The 13,217-nt window shown below is 47.3% G+C and overlaps 1 pseudogene; it reads right to left on the bottom strand.

The window, feature by feature from the left end:
• Window positions 1-10,855: 10,855 nt before the first annotated feature.
• Window positions 10,856-11,885, bottom strand: LOC146771983 (28S ribosomal RNA; annotated as a pseudogene).
• Between the last annotated feature and the right edge of the window lie 1,332 nt (window positions 11,886-13,217).

Here is a 13,217-nt window from a genome sequence, read left to right as displayed (position 1 = left end):
TCGCTGCTACTGGAATCACCCCGGTAGCAGTACCATCCGAACTGCCGCTGTTACTGCTGCTGGCTCCTCTCCGGTGACTGTACCGAAGAGCTGCTGCTACTGCTGCCCTTGAACTCCGGCGGTCGACTCCTCCGGATCCAGGCCTAAAGCCCACCATGAGACAATTCTGGACTCGAAAGCTTGTCTGCTTGGGCATGGGCCCCACCCTTGACAAGATGCTCCCCTCAGCCTTGCAGAATCGGCTGGAGTCATTTGACACTCGACTCCCGCGGACTTCCGGTAAGGACAAACCGCCGCCATTGCTCTTTGCCCCGGACGGCAGCCACCTTGCCTCCGCTTAGTGCAGTGAGAAAGACTGGTTCGAAGCGTTGGCGGAAGAACCCGCCTGCTGCCCCGCCCCAAGAACGAACCATGGCATTTCTACGGGGTCGCAGTGACGCCATGCTGACGCAAAATTGACGCTAACGAAAGTTCTCGAACTGCTGAAAGGGATTCTGGTCCAACAACGAATTCATGGAAAGACTTAGACTGTACTCTGGCCCGACCTCGCCCCAAGATGGCGCCGATGTAGGAGAGGCCTACACACCCTTGTGGCGTCCCAGTCACGTGACATTTGTGTTAAACAGATATATATATATATATATATGCGATGCTTCCACACATGATGGTCAGGGAGGGGCGGCAAGGGAACCGATTTTATGCCGTAGTAGCGTTGCTCATGACACTCGACGCCTCCCCACCACGTGGCCGGCCTGAACGGTTGTAGGCCCGTATCTTGTATGCTGACATTGTTTTAAATAAAGGGTCTCTTGAAAGAATTACGGAATCAGTGCCATGACTAATCACATAGGTTGATAGAGATTTCTTCATTTGAATAAATGATTGTTACCCCCAAGCAATAGAAAACAGATAATACAGTCCCCATTTGCCTGAATCTTTTTGATTAACGGAATTTGTACCCATCACACCTATCTTTTCCAAGAGTTGTTAAACCATGGTCAACCATAGCTCAGGGTATATGCCGAACGCAAGGTATGGTATCTTGCATCCTAATACACGACCAATTGAGAAATGCATATATGACAAGGGAACCCGAATTTAGGAAATGAAATAAATTAGAGCATCTTTGTCTCGGACAAAGAGAATAATAGGTCTGTGGTATCACCCATTCCTGCGACTAGCCTGGTACGTGGTAAGTAGACCTTTTTTGTGTCAGCGCGCACTGGGGTACTTTGAATACTGCACATCCCCTCCCCTCTTTTTTCCCCTATATAGGTCACGACAAAGTTCCGACTGAAGAGTGGAATGGACATGGACCGCACAGAGTTCAATATCAGGGAAAAACATAGACAAACGTTGTGAGATAGTGCGTAAAATTACAGACCACCATTAGGAACATGAAAAAGTGTATGATATGATTGTGCGTGTGTTCTACGATTATACGGCATGAAATGTGTATGCGTTTTATATTTGGGTCACTTGAAGAGAGCGTCACTGTATGATTGAAGCACTCGTCCACCGATCAAAGGGAGGAGAATAAAGGGTCCGACACCCCCTAGGATAAACTACAAAATACTGAAAGTACGCAGCATAGAAAAAGAGGACAGGAAAGGAGAGGTCCCGATGCTCAACGTAGCCCTGAGTCTCCATCTTAAGTTTCTGCACTTGATGCATGTACTGTCACACCCTATCCGGCATTTGTGTGTACGTGATCACCAAACTTATGTCTTTTCCCCGCTTGTGTTTTCTTACATGGAACAGACCCATGCTACTCCATGTTGTGTGTGCACCAAGTGGCCTATTTTCTTACCCATGTCTCTCTCGTTTTGTGTCGTATGTATGCCAAATAGCCTACTTGATGCACATCTCTCTCTCTCTCTCTCTCCCTCTCTCTCTCTCTCTCTCTCCCTCTCTCCCTCTCTCTCTCTCTCTCTCTCTCTCTCTCTATCTCTCTCTCTCTCTCTCTCTCCCACTCCCTCCCTCACTAAAAAGCCTTCTTACCCTCTTTTCTGTTTGAATAAATTAACGACACATACCTTTTCGGTAAGTGTATAATTGGCCTGAACACGGTGGTGTTCGAACAAATTGACAGAAACAAAACGACCATACTTTACCACGTTACTACCTCTCCTTTTTGCAAATGTTGAGCCTAATCGGCTGAGAAAGAAAGGACAGGTAAGACGACTGATGTCCCCCAATCTGACCCTCAACACGGGGACTATATGTCAGTGATTTTTGTTTTTTTTAAGGGACACCATCTCCACCGCCCAGAATTACCCCCGCCCAATTACCCCGAAATAGAACGTCTAAAGCACCCCGCCCTCCCAAGATAACCCCAGCCCTATATTAGCCGCCTCACTAATAATACATCGCCTAAACTGTTAAAGGGTTACCTATTGTCGCCAGCAAAAATAATGCTTAGCCTATGTCCCTCCCCGAAATGGATACTCGTGAACCCGTAACAGTAGCACCTCGCACTTTCTTTTCATAAACTTAGCAGTCCTCGGAAGGATATATATATTAACAAAACTTGTGTTGAGACGAACAAGCCTCTGCCGGAGAAGCCGGTTCGAATTTTTAATAGACTAGAAGGTTGACAGATGTCAGGCTTCCTGCAACCAGTATCGGGCGCAGGAATCGGCACCTAGGGGGCCAGACGATGGACAGAGACACCCACAGAAACTTGCACCACAGCAATGATTAATAGATTAGTAACGCACACACTAACATCAGAGTTAAAAGACACCAATCATGCAGCAACCGATAAAAACATGTCCGCAACTACTCGGTGGTTGGGAGAGAGGATGAAGTATGTAAATGTCTTCCCTGCCAACTCTCTAAGACTTTTTGTTTCTTGTACCCATTTAAAGATAACGTGCTGCCATCGGAAGGGAGGGGTCGGACGTGACGCACAGCTTGGCTGCAGACCTTGGAACATCTATGACATCGACCAAGGGGGAGGCTACGAAGCAAAAAGGGCGTGGGTCGAGACACCATTTTCAGGATGATAAGCGCGAGGGGCTACATCGAGACCCCCTGTTCACCGACCAGCGTGCCTGAAGTCTCAACCCGTCGGGCCCGATTGGTGGGCCCAGTGCTGGAAGATTCTGCTCCCCTTGGTCCACATTTTTGATCTGATCCCACTCCACCCCCTCTTCCCTCGGCGTCCCGAAGCACGTCACACCCTTCTCTCTCTCACCATCTTTTATATGGATTATGAATCTGACCTACCCACAGAAGAGCAAAAGACAGGTACCCTGTCTCAAAGTACCTATGGTGAACTGTGTTAATGAACAGGGCTGTGATCGGAGAACAATGAATGATCACACCCTGCAACGTGAGAAATTGGATTTGAGCTGGACCTTAGCTCCACCGCCGGTGCTCAACAGTGCCAACGAAAGAAGAACAACAATGAGAGCTTACCAGTGATAGCTCTTCATAAAAAGGACACTGGAAAGAAGAACCCATGTCAAAGTCGAAAATCCTCTCCCAACCACCTTTTTATACTAACTATCTTCTTATCAAGTTTTTATGGTGTTGCATCAATCACTTCCGACTGTACACTGAGAAGTTAAGGAAATGTAACTTTGTATAGTAACATACATACAACACTAGCCATGTACACGACTACACTGTAACTCTGTATGTATTACTTCCCCGCCTACTTTATCACCTGTAAATAACTATAAGCAAATATGTCAGATTACTCCTGCATGCCCTAAAAACTCTGTATCTTTAAGGAATGTACGAAAGACATTAACGATATTATAGCTGAAGGTTAACGACGAATAAATGACGGTCAGGCAAGCTGGCGAGACATGTTAAAAGGGAGGACTGTGGAAATTTAGCGTGCAAACTGAACATTATCTGCGCCATCTTGCCTCTCCCCAGCACCACGCACCGCGAATGCACGGCCGCCATTTTAGGCACCCCACTCTCTCCCCGCTCATTTTCGATCACCAGCGCTTTCCCCTAGCGCTGCGAGCATCCCCCCGCGCGCCGGCCACCACCGCTCTCTCATACAGGCCATAAACCCTCTCCTTCTGCGCGACCCTGCTACGGAACCACATCCGACCGACATCCCATATATGGTCATGCCTCTCCTTTGATAACCCCCTTCCTCTGCGCCCCATTGTCCGAACTGGTCCCAGGCCATCACCTAGCCCTGCGGATGCAGTTTATTGCCCCTACTGTAAGGGAAACACCCCGCATCAAAGGGATTACAGTAGATCAAAGCCCCTACCCCCTGAGACCCGGCCGGTTGCACACACCCCCGGGAATTAGCGGAATTCCCTGCTGCGCGATAGCCATCTCCCACTGTGGGTGGGGTGGGAACTTCTACTGTATCTATGTGTGGGATCGGATCTGAACCGGGGCTTAAGGGGATATTCCCCCATGCATCAAGGGAATCTCAAGAATGTACTATGTGTAATAAAGCAATAAACCAGTGTATAAGAGACCAGGTCACAGAGATGCAGTTAGAGCACCTCGTGACGATACCTTGCTGTCTGATCTGATGTGTTCTGCTCCGACGGAATAAAACTTTGTTTCCTGCCTTCCAGTCTCCGGCGCCTGCCTCTTTCATTGGTAAATTATCGAGTGGTATAAGAGGCGATTACCGCCGGGCAAATACTTGAAAGGTTATCGACTGAAACTGCCGCTACCATTTAACAGTTCCACTACCTTTGGAAGACAGAAGAATCTCCCTTGGAGTCAAGGAGTGACTTCCCTGCCTGGCAGGCACCAAAAACCTTAATCAATGGTTGCAAACTTTCCCGCTACCGCCGGAGTTCGAAGACCCTGCTGCCCCAGAATTGGATTTCCTGACTTATCGACGGCCATTATGAGTCCCCAGCAGAGCTGTGGCGAGTGGACCCCACGAGTGATGAGGAACAGCAATACCCAGGGACCGCGCACTATTGTCGAGTGCAAACCCTAAACAACATTCTACGAACTTGTGCATTGGACCATCTGTGGCCCAAGCCTCCAGCAGGTCTTGCACCAAAAAATCAGCAGCCTACCCTGTCCTGAACGACCGTGGGCTCCTGTGAAGCATTTCCTGAAGAGGCATCTTCACGATCACTTGCCCGTTGGCTAGTGGGTCCCCCGAAGACTTTCCTAATAACTCAAAGGGCTCCCCTGGATGCTCCAGGCCTGCCCTCACTTACCCTTGCTGGGTGAGTCCATCAGACCTTGCTGGTCTGCACCATCAACTTTCTTCAGTCTACACGAGACTTGCAGTTGCGAAGGCTGGTTGGCTCCAATCCGTTTGCTGACACCATCATCAGCTGCAGACTTCATGGGACACTCCGAATCCAGCTGCTGGTCATCGTCGATCCCTCCTGGACCTCGTGAGAGAAGAGTCAAAACACCATTGACGACCTGAATTGACGCAACATCTGTGGTCATCCATCTTGCTGGCCACCGGTCTCTGGCAAGTGACCTTGAACACTGTCCCTTCAATTTTCAGGTCTTCTGCATCTTGAATCCACCTTCGATTCCACCGGACATTTCTTCAGTCGACGCAAGCAGCAAGTCTTCTTTGGTCTCCATTGAAAACAGCGACGCGACCCGACACCAAAAGACACCTATGCACCCGGCTTCCCTGGGTGAGGTAACTTGTGCACTCTGGTGCCCTAGTGTGTGTTGGCCCTCAAAGTACTTACCTTGTAAGTGGCTTGCTTGTTGTCCTCCTCGAAGTACCCTAGAACTTTAAAAATCAAACCGCGACTTGCACCATTATAACCAATAGGCAACCCGTGGCTGTGTTCAGACACTGCACGCGTCTCCCGTGGGCCTGTTACTTACCTGCTAACACTGCAGTAGTAAAGCCCCAGCGATTCCCCAGGCCCTTGGCATTGTCATTTTGCAAGTCGACATTGTTATACCATTTGTTTAGTATATGGTCTGGTACGCCCCTAGGGCTCCAGCCATATTTGTGCTTAATTTATTGTGAAACGTTGACATTTGAATGTGTACCTGGCTTCTAATCTCATAAAGAGATTAGTAGAGTGTGTCTAGTAATAAATACATATATATTTGATATATATATATATATATTCACTGAAAAAACCATAGGTTTCACACATGTTATAGTTAGCGGAAATTTTACTGATAAAAAACCAATGAAATTCCCCCGTTATAGTTAGTGCAGGCAACTATAACTCACGCGACCGCAATCCTCTGCTGATGCTAATACTGTATTTAGACACTTATTTGCCCATGTCTTCTTCCATACATTTTTAGCTATACATATATTACAAATATTTTTTTTTCATAAAGACACATATGTCATCAGCAGAAGATTGCGGTCGCGTGAGTTATAGTTGCCTGCACTAACTATAACGGGGGAATTTCATTGGTTTTTTATCAGTAAAATTTCCGCTAACTATAACATGTGTGAAACCTATGGTTTTTTCAGTGAATTTGCAAGGTTTTTTAAATGCTAATTCCTAACTATAACGTGTGTGAAACCTATGGTTTTTTCAGTGAATTTGTACGGTTTTTTAAATGCTAAGTTACTTTACGCCATTCGTGGCGTGCGCGCCCACTTAACGCAGTTCGTTCCGTGCGCGCACGGTGCGCTTCGCGCACCGTGCGCGCACAGTGAGCACGCGGTGCGCTTCGCGCACCGCGCGCCCACTTTACGCAGTTAGTGCCGTGCACGCACGGTGGGCACGCGGTGCGATGACAAAGCAAGAAAGCACGTCAACAAATCTGTTTCTGCTTTCCTCCGTGACTATGGTATGGGTGCCATTTACCACAACAACTTGCGTTATGACATGCAAGACATTTATAGAGGAGATGGTGTGCACTTCAATGATGAAGGGAACAGAGTCTTCCTCTTGAACCTTAGACTCTGCATCGGTACTTACTTGTAGGTACCACTAAAAAATCATTTCATAAACACAACGGCTCTTTTTAGAGCCCCCTAATATCTAAACACTTAAATCTGATTTTCATTTTTTTTTTTTTTTTTTTCTACCGTACGCTTACCGTAAGCTTACCGTACGCGTCCCCGTGATTTTTTTTAAAATCAATAAATGTTTTCTTTGTACTTTACAGTCCTTCTTTGACCCCCTCACAAATGTAAGGGGGTCTGTAACTCTCCTCATTGCCCCCTTTTCTTGTTTTCACTCTTTTTTTTCTGAGTGAAATACACAAAATGGCGGCCGCCGCTTCCTGGTTTCGGCCGATTCGAATGTTTACTAAGATCTAAGAGCCAATCAGAATCGCGCTCGCGCACGCCACCGTACGCTTACGGTAAGCGTACGGTAAGCGTACCGTAAGCGGGCTCAGATATATATATTGATTTAAAGGCTATTTTCTCAGAATCTACTGAACAGATTTACACCAAACCTACAAAAGGCACTTCCTTGACCTAGGGACTACCTCTCTGCCAAATTTCGAGTAATTCTGTTCAGCCGTTCGGGCTGTAGCTCGTTCTAAAGGTCCTATGGAAAAATGCATGGGGAAAACGCGTTTTGGGACCCCCCTTTTATCTCAGCCCCCGCTTGACGGATCCCCCCGAGACTTTCAGGGTGGGAGCGGAGCGTAGCGCCTCACCTATTTTGAGAAATTCGCGAGGATTCATCGACCGGCGCCAAAGTTATTCAAAATAGAATGTTGAGGTTTTCCTATGGAAAAGGGGTCCTAACTATAACTACCTACTGGCGACCGCCAGTAGGTAATATACCTGTGTGGTGTCCTTTCATTTGGTAATTCAAGAGATTATAAGGTAAAACAAGCTGCTTTACATTCCTCAGAGACTTAGCCTGAAGGCTGCTCTCCACAGCTACCACTAGGATAGCTTTCTTTAAAAGGTTGTCTTAAACCTATCTACCATAAGAGTCAAATTGGACTGGTTCAAGGTGGCCACTATAACCAGCATATGCCAGGCCAACATCTCACGCTAAGGCACTAGGAATCCATTTAGAGAGGAAGCAGCCAGGCTGGGGTCCTGAATAGCAGGGCCCATCCAGACTAAAGTAAAAAAACAGTGTTACATCAGCAAAAAGTGGGGGTAACCATAAGAAGCAGATCCGACTCTCCTACAATAATCAGATGAATAAACACCTCAGACTGCAGTTACACAGGGCCATAAGTAGATGAATAAACACCTCAGACAGCAGTCACACATTGAGATATTTAGATGAATAAACTCCTCAGACAGCAGTTACACATTGAGATAACTAGATGAATACACACGTCAGACACCAGTTACACAGAACAATAATCAGATGAATGAACACCTCAGACAGCAGTCACATAGGGTGGTAATTATGGAATAAACTTCTCAAACTGCAGTTACATCGAGCTATCATTAGATGAATTAACAGCTCAGACAGAAGTTACACAGAGTGATTATGAGATGAATAAATACCTCTTACCGAAATAAGGAGAGGGGAGAATAGGATATGGCTAGGTTCGTCCTCCTAAGTACTAATAACGCAAAAAAAGATCCGACATCAGGGATCAGAGAACCTAGCTAGATGGGAAGGGAGGGGTCTACTTAGTGAGTAAGACGCACCTCAAATAGAGAAAAGAAAATACTTTTCTTGAGTCCCCTCACTCACCAAAGGTTTCCCCTAGGTGACATGCTTCATAATTGGGGCCATCCCAAGCATCTACTGCTTGGGGCGTGCTGCGACTTGCGACAGTTACGTAGGAGCACTATTTAGCGAAGCCTATGTGTAGTGCAGTGAGAGGGGAGTGGTGTGGGTTTAATTAAAAATTACCTAGCTAGTGAGCGTAAATGAGTTTATTCGTGCTCTTAGTTGGTAAAGGATAAAAAGGGGGGTTAATAAAAGGGAGGAATTAGGTAATAATGTGCTAATAGTCCCTAATATTGAAAGCCAACATGCTTTTTGCATAACCCCTAGTCCTTTTTCCTATTTTTTATTACCTATTTTTCTTAATTAATTTTTTGCTTAATAATCTTTACTTTAGGAAAACCATGTGCATCATTTTTACATCTTTGTTGCCAATGTCTTGCATCATTCTAATTTTGTCATTAATTCCTTTCTATTAATTTTGCCCTTAATTCCTTTCCATTAATTTTTAATTTTAATTTTAATTTTTCTTTTATTGTTACCTTCAATTTTTCCTCATTAGTCATCTCCCTCCCATTTTTCTATTTTTTAGCTATGAGCCAGTGCCCACCCTTCTCATTTGTGCCTGGGACTATGTCTTTCCCTTTCCTTAGCCGACTAGGCTAAAATGGCCGCCACATTATTGTGTTTCCTCCTACTACTAAGACGACTCCCCCTCGACCTCCCAGGTTCGAGAATCGCCATTATCCGTTTTCAATAATTTTTTCCAAATAATTCGCTAACTCTTCCCCTTCAATGCTAGTGTGCTCCGCACCCTTCACAATTATTTTACAATCCTTATCCAACTTTCATAGACCTAAAACGCATTGCCTACTACACTCAAGATGGCCGCTACAAACGTAGCGCTACACGCGGCCCAGCTCTTCCAAGAGCCGGTGACTAAGCATTTTCTAACAATTTCAGAGAGTATTTAAACCACTGGAACACAGGACACGCTAAGATGCGGTCCGCCGATGGGATCCAATAGGTCAAGTTGACGGAGGCAAGCCGAGTCAAGTAAGTTTTCTCTCTCCTGCGCCTGGGGCTAACTCGCAACCTTGAGCCCGTTTTTTCCTTTTTTTCACTAACTTAAACTTTTGTCCATTCTGCAGGGCTGCAATGCAATACCAACTCTAAGCTTTTTTAACCCCCACTCTCTCCTAGGGTTATTTAGGCTCCTCCACCCCGGCAGACCATGAGGCAAATTTTGATTAACTACTAAGTAGGTCCAAACGCCACTATATATGTTTTATGTTGTGTCTGTCATGTCGGATGTCCCATCACGAGTGTAATGTCTTTTCATATGTGTTTTACCAGTGGGACACCCATCCCCATCCCCAGCGCCCAGACCCTCGGCAGGCTTGCAGGATTAGGGGCTCCTGCACCCTGGGACACTGGGACGGAGCACAAGCCCAGGGCCCAGCTTCTGAACCGTAGCCAGTCTGGGGAGAGCCTCCCTGGGCACCGGTGGACATCCTTCCCCAGCGCCCGGACCCACTGCTGGCTTGTAGGATGGGGGACTCCCGCACCATGGGACCCTGGGACATAGCACAAGCCCCGGGCCAAGGCCCAGCTTCCGAACCCTAGCCAGGCCAGGCAGAGCCTCCCGGGACCCGGTGGAACCCCCGTCCCCAGCGCCCAAACCCTCGTCTGGCTTGCAGGATGGGGGGCTCCCACCCCCTGGAACACTGGGATGGAGCACAGGGCCTGGGCCCAGCTTCCGGCCGCCAGCCCGCAGGGATATCTGGTCACCCAGCCTGCAGGGCCATCTGGTCACCCGGCCTGCAGGGCCATCTGGTCACCCGGCCTGCAGGGCTATCTGGTCACACAGCCAGGTGACTAGATGACCCGGGACGGCCCAGCACCCGGATGGCCTGGGAGGGTGCCGTACCCAGTCGCCCTTGTAGTCCAGCGAGGGTGGCCAGGTGCTCCGATGTATCCGTTCGGGAGGCTCCTTCCCCCGGATGTGCGGCTGCTCACCTCTCAGATCGACTTGCCCAGTAGAAGGTGGAAGGGGAGGTCAGGTCGGCCCAGGCCATCTGGTCACCCTGCCGACCCGCAAGGGATGGTGGCCCTCATCCCTGCCCCCTGGTGGAGCAGGGACAGGAGGGGGAGGCCTCGGTGCCGGAGGGCATGCGGTAGAGGCAGCCTCCAGCAGGCCCGCGTTACCCCCTCCACGTCCCTCCCGCCGGCCCGGTGGCAGAGGGACCCACCTTTGGGTGTGGTAGAGGAGGGCATATGCGGGCACCCACGCACAGAGAGACAAATTCTTGGCTCAGAGGATGACTTTCAATAGTTCGCAGCGAGGTAGCTGCTCTGCTACTTACGAAACCCTGACCCAGAATCAGGTCGTCTACGAATGATTTAGCACCGGGTGTCCCACGAACATGCGGTGCACTAAGGGCGATGCAGGTGGCCCCCTTCCGTCTGTGCTCCGGTCCCCAAGCGAGCGGCTCTATGCACCAGCCCCCTGAGAGAGGCTGGCTATCCCAGGCCAACCGAGGCTCCACAGCACTGCGGTATCGTTATGGTTTAGGGGGATTCTGACTTAGAGGCGTTCAGTCATAATCCCACAGATGGTAGCTTCGCCCCATTGTCTCCTCAGCCAAGCACATACACCAAATGTCTGAACCTGCGGTTCCTCTCGTACTGAGCAGGATTACTATTGCAACAACACATCATCAGTAGGGTAAAACTAACCGGTCTCACGACGGTCTAAACCCGTTCCCTATTAGTGGGTGAACAATCCAACGCTTAGTGAATTTTGCTTCACAATGATAGGAAGAGCCGACATCGAAGGATCAAAAGGCGACGTCACTATGAACGCTTGTCTGCCACAAGCCACTTATCCCTGTGGTAAATTTTCTGACACCTCCTGCTTGAAACCCAAAAAGTCAGAAGGATCGTGAGGCCCCGATTTCAAGGTCTGTATTCATACTGAAAATCGAGATCAAGCGAGCTTTGCCCTTTTGCTCCGCGGAAGGTTTCTGTCCTCCCTGAGCTCACCTTAGGACACCTGCGTTATCGTTTGACAGGTGTACCGCCCCAGTCAAACTCCCCACCTGCCACTGTCCCCAGAGCGGGTCGCGCCCGGCGGGTGCCAGGCGCTTGGAGCCAGAAGTGACAGCTCCACAGGGTTTTCCCCCCGCCTCTCCAGGTAAGTGAAAAAACTATAAGAGTAGTGGTATTTCACCGGCGGCCCAAGGCCCTCCCACTTATCCTACACCTCTCATGTCTCTTCACAGTGCCAGACTAGAGTCAAGCTCAACAGGGTCTCTTTCCCCGCTGATTCTGCCAAGCCCGTTCCCTTGAGCTGTGGTTTCACTACATAGTAGGTAGAGACAGTGGGAATCTTATTCATCCATTCATGCGCGTCACTAATTAGATGACGAGGCATTTGGCTATCTGTACCACCTCGAGGTGGCTCATTCGGGGTTATTATGCTGCCCATCAGCGTCAAATCGGTTTTGCTTCCAACAATACAACATTTGTTCGCTTCGGAGTACAGCCACACTTTAAGCTGTCCTCACTGGAACTGGGGTCACGTATAGGCCAGAGATAGTACACCCTGCAGTACTATTCCAACAATATCAAATTGTCTACGAACAGTCCTGTTTAGCAGAACATCAATAATCAATGCAATATGTAGTGACTATGTGTATGTAGTTATTTGAGACCTAGTTTATTCAAGTCGTTTCAATAGTCATGATGTACACATTTATATCTAAATCATTATAATATAAGCACACAACTATAAAAAAATACACATCTATAAATTGCACATCTAGTTTGAAAATAAATCTCTATAAAAATTCACATCTATAAAATCCACATCTATACTAATTCTTGTGTCAACTATTAACTATTATGTGACTGTTGAACCACATGTAAATATTAGTGAATCAACATTTTAGGCTCATACGTTTTATAAAAGTGACATGTGTGCTGTACGATAGTGTACATCTCAGTGTTTGGCTTGAAATGTAATTGTCCATGAATACTTGGCACATTTTTAGAGTGTCCATTAAAGTAGTCAGGCAAACATTCTTCTTGAATGGGAACGACATTTGCAGACCAAGATCAGCCAGAGCAACATCATTACATTGAGGCCAAATACCCCGACATCCGACAATAAAGCCATGAAATTTTACAGTTTTACAGTTGGTAAGATCTTTGATGTGCTGTGATAGATCCTGATAGTATTTAACTTTACTCTCACACGCTAATTCAAGGGAATTCTGTGAGTTTTCATAATGAATTGAAACATCAACCACTACAGCAGCACCATTTTTGGTGAACACTACATCTGGTTTTCTTAGTTCACCTTGACTATTTTTGACATGAGGTTCCCTGTATGTCATCCACCCACACCTTTTTGCTCTATCAATTAGCAATTCCAACACTTTGTTATGCCTTTTTATTCTTATGTCCTTGGTTTTAGGACATGCACCTGCAATATGTGAAATTGTTTCACACACATCTTTGCAGTATTTACAAGTAGCAAATGTACGATTTCTTCCCCTAGTGATGGTTTCTCTAGTATACAGGACATTCGCTCTCAACATCAGCGCTGCTATGTATTGATTATCTTTTATTTTATTATGTTTGCTGATTCAAAAATTTGAG

The sequence above is a fragment of the Triturus cristatus genome, unplaced genomic scaffold (assembly GCF_964204655.1).
Source record: "Triturus cristatus unplaced genomic scaffold, aTriCri1.1 SCAFFOLD_539, whole genome shotgun sequence".
In the NCBI taxonomy this organism is placed as follows: Eukaryota; Metazoa; Chordata; class Amphibia; order Caudata; family Salamandridae; genus Triturus; species Triturus cristatus.
This window is presented reverse-complemented; position numbering and strand designations above follow the sequence as displayed.